Source organism: Acanthochromis polyacanthus, chromosome 10 (genome assembly GCF_021347895.1).
Source record: "Acanthochromis polyacanthus isolate Apoly-LR-REF ecotype Palm Island chromosome 10, KAUST_Apoly_ChrSc, whole genome shotgun sequence".
Classification (NCBI taxonomy): domain Eukaryota; kingdom Metazoa; phylum Chordata; class Actinopteri; family Pomacentridae; genus Acanthochromis; species Acanthochromis polyacanthus.
Window position 1 is genome coordinate 10,138,831 of NC_067122.1, and position 6,553 is coordinate 10,145,383.

Genomic DNA, 6,553 nt, shown 5'->3' on the forward strand with positions numbered 1-6,553 from the left:
AAAGTAAATATGCATGTAGATTTCCATTTCTTACAGTTTCAGAGAAGACAGTACAAGTTAAATCCAAAACCTGTTAAAACCAAAACCAAAGCTGGTATCAAAATAACAAAGAAAAGACAAGCTGGGAGGAGAGAGAAATTAAAAAAGTTATAAAATATTTATCTTTACTGAATATAAAAATTGCCTTGCTTGAAACGCTGATACAAAGTGTCACTTTCGATTTCTCTTGTTTGGGTCAGACACGTATCAGTATTCATGAATGTTCCATGTAGATTTTATAAAAGCCATTTCTCGAATTTAGGAATGAATGTTGTTTTTTTTTTTAAATAAAGTTTTACCCCATCAGCAATGCAGCCATCTGAGGACTATTCAAAAGGGAGTTAAACCAACCTTTCGCCAAGTCATTTAGAAGGTTCTGAAACCATTTTGTAATGTAATTCAGTCTGTGAAAGCAATAATTATTCTCAATTAATTACAGTTTCAGCACACAAGCTTTAGGATTGTGCATTAGTCTGTCAGTTTCCGGGTTGTGTGGCCGACCGTTTCCCTTATTAAGCCTGTTAGTTTTAAATTGCTGCACATATGAAGACTTTTGAGAAACTAATGGCAAAAATGAGACCTTTCACCTCGGATTGATGGAAGAAATGAATCCTGAACTGGAAGAAAACTGCATTTGATTGACAGGTTAATTGAAGATCATTTCCTTGGATGTGTGCCAAAGCGAGGGAGCATTCGGGATGCTGAGTGTGTTTCTCAGAAAACACGATATGATGTGCATCTGTGCATATATCTCAATTGTTTTTAGCTTCACAAACATTTTAGCAATTGCCTTGTGTCTCAACTCTGAACACATAACATGAATAATGTGTGAATAATAATCTTACCCTAAATGGTAAGTAATTATTTTTTTTATCTCGTACTACTAATAATCAGGAAATGTAACTTCCCTTTGTGACTCCATTTTAATGAATTGCCCAGTAACTGACATCAACATTGAGTTTTTGCAAGGCAAACGCAGAAAGATACTTGTGCTTTACAGATTCATTATCTTTACATTCTGATGGACTTGCCAGTGAACTCCATCAGAATGTAAAGATAATGCATCTGATGGAGCTCATCATAGAGGATGATGTAGGCATTGTGTGAAAACAGAGCAAAACGGTAACAACAGATGACCGTCTGCTTTGGGTCTCCACTCTCCAGCCACCTACACACCACAAGTCTGTTACCTCTAGTGTCAAAGATAAGAGTACATATTTATTCCATTATGTACTCCATATTTGTCACTCCAAACTACACCTGCTTTTCACAGGTCAAGTCTTCCCCAGCTGAGGACGCTTCAGGTTTTCCCTGTGCAAGTAACACAGTGACATACAAACAAGTCTGTCAAAGACACCAGATAATGGTCGACTTTTTGTACATAGCAGAGCAGAGAGATGCTCACTGACTTCCCAGGGACAAAGGCGTAGAGGGAGAAAAAACATGAGTATCTCCTGGTGAGACATCTCCATGATGGTTTTCTTTGTTGGAAGGGAAGTGATTCCCTCGTCCATCAGCTCCTATTCAACACAGTCGGAGAGAAGAGTATGGAAATCCCCCTTCTATAAGGGACGGGTTGACAGCTGAAGTGAAGCACACATCTTCTCCTCGGTGTGCTGCGCCGTCAAAGGGTGAAAGGACCACAGAACTCCAGCTGCACAAAGTGACACTCTGCAAGTGTGTGCGGAGTGGGGTTAGCAGTCCAAAGCTCTGTGGGATCACCTGTCATCCTCCTCCCCAGAGGGAAGGGGACACATGGGGCTACTGGTGGAAAGGGCCATTGCAATAGGAATACACTGGAAGAAAGAGACGCTTCATTTAACTCATTCTCGAAAGAGCAGTCAGTGGAGAGAGATGAAGATGTCGCTGTCACAAATGAGTAATTCCTCATAGTTGTCATGGCCGGATAGACCTTTGCTTCTGATCAAACATGATTCAGACAACACTGGGTGCAAAGGGTCCCTTATTGCAGATGCTGCCCCACTGCAGCTACCCCAGCTTAGCATTTATGCTGACTTGTATAGCACACATGGTTCTTTTGCAACTAATGGGGAAGGCCTGAGAATCCTAAGGGCACATTCCCAAGCAATTATTACAGTGACATTTCAGGCAAATATCTCTTCATTTGAATGGGACCACTGTGATCAGTTTAGGCAAAATAAATGTGCACCGTGCTTTTACATAGAGCCTGACTTTATGAACTTTAAAATGCAATAACACTGACCAGCTACAGAATGTCATGACAGTGCTGAACTTTGCGTGAACAATGAGACACGCAGGGTCCAGAATGGAAAGAAGCTATCACATTGCATTCATCAAATCATCTAATTTTGTATAACTCTGCTCTGCCAGAATATAAACGGCTGCACAAATGAGATAAGTGGTGGAAAAGGACAGGATGGTATAAATAAATTCCCCCGAATAAAATGTCTTAATTTATTATCTGACTAGTAACAGAGAGTTCAAGTAGGCAGTGCATCACCACACAAAGTCACTTGAATAAATTTCACAGTGTAACCTTCCAATGTGGAAGGCAATAAGGCTGCCAGTTTACTTTTAAACTCACAATTTCTTCCGACTTCCGCCTGGTCCCTTGATAGATGAGAAGACTGAGGGAGCCCATTAAAGGCTCGACTGCAAGTAAGTGTTACACCGCATCTCTCTTTAAAAAAGGTGCACCCCAGCTCTATATTCAACCTGGGTTTGAATCTGACTTTATCTGCTGACACTAACGCCTGTAACTCGATGTACTGAAACTTATGATAGATAGGGTAAGGAGTTCAGTCATTCAGGAGGGACTCGGAGTAAAATCGATGCCCCTCTGCTCTGAAAGGAGCAAACTGAGGTGTTTTTTCGAGTATCTTCTGACCACAGCCTCTCACAGAACAATCCTGTCTTCCAAAAATTCTGTTTCTATAAACCAGAATTATCAATTTCATTTTAAAAGAAACATCTTTTCTCCAAGGGCGGTAACAGTGGGCAACAGTTTCACTTTTAAAGAGTCACAAAGCCCACATAGGGAGGCTGGAGGGAAGATGGTGATATCGGTCCGACACACTCTCACCCAAGAGACCAGGGTTCATGATGCACGTGAAACCAATATTTTAGACTAAAGACTTATTTATTTTTCTACCTGCTCTTTACTTTCATTTTCACTTGATGTTTCGTCACTTTTAGGCTCTACAGCTGCTCGATTGGATTGAAGAAAATGTCATGTTTTGAGTTCAAACAGACCCTTTCACATCATTAGCTACTTGTTACAAGTTTGGTTTAGCAAAATACCATTGATTCTGGTTAAATATGACCCTTTTGCAAATGTTCAAGCTTCTCCTTCATTTCTTCTTATACGGTTGCTTGGCTGAAGAAATGACATTTGGAAAGCAATGCAATAAATGGCAAAGATCTGTCAATTTGAAATGTATTTGTGACATGTCAAAAACAAGTGTAATCCTGCAGAAAATATGTTTTGTGAAAAGACATTTGAAAATGCAGTTTGATTGTCTGGGAACATATTATTTTCTGAGAGAAAGCTCCACTGAACCGGATGTTTCAATCCACGAACATTATCTCAGAATGCATTTAAAAAAAAAAAAAAACAAACAAACAAAAAAGAAATGTGCAGACAACATTTCACTGTTTATATAAGATCCCCTGCGGTCATTGAGCTAGTTTGAGTGTCTTGCAAGACTTTGCAAGACTGTCAAGTTACAAACTGAACTTTTCGAAAAGTCTCCATTGTTTTTTTTTTTATTTTTCATAAAACCAGCTGGCCAAACTATAGTGCCTTTACATTTCTGTTGTGTTTTTGCAAATAATCATACTCTATTTAAGTTTATCCTTTGTCTGCTTATCCTGTTACTAAATCTTACTATCCAAGCTCCAACTGTGTCTCCTGTTCTTTGCTAAATGTAACAAAGCAAAGTTGATTTTATCCTATACTTATTACCATATTGTAGAATGCATTGTTACTATCGGAGCTGAATGTATGTGAGGTGCAACCAAATAAAAAGCAAGTTGTTATTATCATGTAAATGAGGGACAGCGGAAGAGTGGTTGTGTCTTCCACTGCCGTCCCCCAGTCTAATACACAGAAGGCATTACAATTCACACTCAGTACAGTAGTGCAACTAAAAGACTGCTTTCCAGCAAGAATGGGATTGGACCCCAAAATGACCTCTTAACCACAAACAACACTGTGGAAGGTGTGACCAGAAGGTTTGCTTTAAGTTATCAAAGATATCTTTCATGAATAGTTTTCTTTGCATAAACATTTTCAATCCTCATAAGGCTGTATGAATATCAACATTTTTATTACTTTCTTGTTTTTCCTTTGGTGTAAAACTTTCACATTGTTGGATATCCTCACAACCCGAAGCCTCAAGGGTCCACTTGTCTGACCTCATGTTTTCTGTCCCCTAATGTTTGATGACAAAGAAAATGCTGGCCAATTGGATGTTTAATACTCGCGGTTTGCCTCTGCTCCTCTCTCTGATGCTTTTAGTGCTGTAAAGCTCTGATAGGAATAACTGTTTAAACTTGTGTCAGCGTTCCTTTGTGGCCACATCAGGTATTTACAACAAAGAATTAAGAAAAAGTGAGGAAAAAGAACATTCTTGTTGTTTTTGCACAGAAAATCTTCCAAAGACAGACAAACACATCTACGTCTGTGTGTCTGCTGGGAGCCTCCTCCTGCAGTAACACATTTCCTTTTCAGTGAAAAGACATTTCTCCCGCTACTTCCTAACAATGCTGAGTGACTTCATAAACTCAACACAGTGGGGCCTGAAAGCTAAAGAAAAAAAAACAATATAACACCCGAACTTAAGTAAAGGTGCCATGTTTCCTCTGGGTTTTATGTGGTTGCATAGCAACAGTCAGGGCTGAGACTAGCACATTCCCCTAAGAACTCCTGTTTGGACGAGAGGTTTTGTGGGAGCATTGCATAAACCTTTTACAATGTACTAAACGACAGCCTCTTCTTTTTTTTTTCCTCAAAGAAAATAGTAAGAAGATTTTAACAACACACACAAACTTCTGAAACAACAAAAAACTTTATGGAAGATGGAGTAAGAATTATTAGATTCTGATCTCCCTCACAAATACAAGTGAACTCTTTACAGCAGGGTTTTATGCCCACTGGTCCAGCAGCCATAAAACCCACATTGTCACCACTAGAAAGACTCAGTCTGACTCTCTGCTCTGTACCACTTAACATCTTAATGCGGTTTGGGAGGCATTCACATGAAGCTAGTGTTATACTGTACAAACGAAAGTGTTTTTTTTTTTTATGCCACTGAGGTTTTGCCTCCTTTTTCCATCTATTTACACACACACACAATGACAATTATGCTTAAGGCATTTTGAAAATATTTGGACCTTGGGGGTCAAACGGCTACAGACAATGCTGTAATTAATGTCCAGCCGAGCATTTGCACTGTGAAACCAAAGGCTCCTCCAGATGGCTCTCCAGTCTCACCTGGTTCTCCTCTTGCAGCTCTCAGCACTTCTCCAAGAGCTGGGAAGCAGTCCAGGGTCCCACATCTTTCCAGGAAAAGAGAAAATATTCAGCTGCGGAGTTCAAGCCAAAGACTATCCAATCAGAGAAGGGCACAGCAACTGCTTAAGGTAAATGGAGCTCTAGGGGAGGAGGGATGAATCATTAAAACCCTTGGTAATAAAATGCATACTTAAAAGGTAATGAGCTTTCTTCAATATACAGCATTTTGTCCAAGGTCAATTTTGAGTCTATATAATGAGCTTCTATCTTGTGTCGGTACCTCCTGAGATGTTGTATCTCTTCGGCTTGTGGTAGACTTCTCCAAAGATTCATACTGTATTAGAGCCAACATGCTGGGATGCTCTAGTCTGTGGATCTTGCTTGTGACCACAAACATGTATATGGTGTTTTCATGAATGTACTGAGACAACTGGAACCAGGTTCCATGATAGCACCCCACTCATTCCACTGCTATTTTAAAGCTTCCCTATGCTTTAGCTTATTGTGCCCTTGAAATCATTGCTTTGGCTGAATCAGGTGATGTTCTGTTGGCTGCTAGATAATTTTTGAAACAGGTGCATGAGACCTCTTAGTTTTGTTGGCTTTCAACTTTCAAATTTGAATATTACAAAGAGTCACTGAAGAGGTTTCTTAAAAATGATGCAGTTGTTTTCTGGGAATCTGATTCACTCTGTGGCTGCTGCAGCTTAGCACGATTCTTTCAAGCTTGGCTAAAAAGCAGGTTCATTCTTTGTTCGTTTGGCTGCTCGGTCTTACATAAAAATGAATCATACTTGCAGCATGAACACGTAATTATTTGGTGACTTAAACTGTCATTAGTAAAGCAAAAAAAAAGAGAATAAACTACTGAATTCTTCCTTTTAGCAAGATATGAATGCACTTGTGTTTCAATGTGATCTACAAGTAAAATATATTTTGCTTTATTTTTATTTTTTAATGCATTACTACAACAAAGTATTTAACATTTTATCAAGTCATGGTGAATTGACACAACCA